This window comes from Colobus angolensis, unplaced genomic scaffold (assembly GCF_000951035.1).
Source record: "Colobus angolensis palliatus isolate OR3802 unplaced genomic scaffold, Cang.pa_1.0 Scaffold6, whole genome shotgun sequence".
NCBI lineage: Eukaryota > Metazoa > Chordata > Mammalia > Primates > Cercopithecidae > Colobus > Colobus angolensis.
The window spans coordinates 11,647,381-11,648,631 of NW_012119598.1; positions in this window are offsets into that span (position 1 = coordinate 11,647,381).

Consider the following 1,251-nt stretch of genomic DNA (forward strand, 5'->3'; position numbering starts at 1 on the left):
GAAGGAAGGAAGGAAGGAAGGAAGGAAGGAAGGAAGGAAGGATAAAAGAAAAAAAGAAAAAAGAAAAGAAAAGGAAAGAAAAAAGAAGAAAAGAAAAGAAAAAAGAAAAAGTATCTCGGTCTGTCACAGAAGCCTGCCAATGGCAGCGGACCAGCGAACTCTGTTGGGGAGAAAGGACAACTTCGAGCAGTTCCTCGCGATTTTTTCCTCCCTTATCTTCAAGCTTGGGTCCTCCTCCCAAACAAAGCTGAAGGGTCCTAGCAGAAGAAAGTGATGTGTTCATTCCCAGCCTCCTTTCTCCCGAAGTTCTCCCCTCCTGAAAGGTCCTGCCAGTAGTCAGGGTTTCTGATTAAAACCACTCTCAAATGGTTGCCACTAAGGTCTAGTTGGGAACGAAGAGATGCGTCTACTCTTCACCCACTAGTTTCATTCACAGATTTTCATCTTATTAACTGACTGCCAAAGGTCCCCGGAACTCCTGTTGATTCAGTTGCTTTTCGTGTTGTTTTGTCTTCCAAAATTGAATGAAAATTTACTGACCATCCATTTTAAAATATATTATTTCATTAAATGTTGTAGTTTAAGATAACTTATCCTTTCAAATGTTCTAAAAATAACTTTAAGATAGTGATTTAAAGTTACCTCTGAGAATGCATAGAAATTAATTTTTGGTCTTATTGCAGTGCTAGAATAGTTCTTGTCTCTGTGCTTTTGGAATGTTCCTAGAGAGACCTGATCCATCAAAATGTAAATAAATAAAACTTCTTTATGTTAAAAGCAAATCAATTAATTTCTAAAGGGATTCTGGTATCCAAAGAAATGTCATAGCGCCTCTACCATATTTACTTTGAGAAGAATTAAAATATGCATTTCAAATTCCCATAAATTATATTTGGGCAAAACATGTTAGTAAAAGAAGCTAATCAAAGTAAAAAAATAAATAAACAGGTAAAAGGTATTTTGCCTATTTTGTTATTTTTAATTTCTCTTAAAGATTTGAATGCATTGCACCATACACTTTGGAAGGATATGTTTTTCCCCAAAAGCCTGAAAATAACAGATGATGAAGTTTGCTATCTAATATTATGAAAACTCTAATTTTTTAATATTCTATTAAATAAAATTCATTTAAACTGTAGCATTTTTTTAATTGCTTCTTATTATTCTTTATTTCTTTCTTGCCCTGGTATTATATTTGTATTGACTCACAATAGTTTATACTCACAGCTGTTCCTGTCTTGATTACTAGTT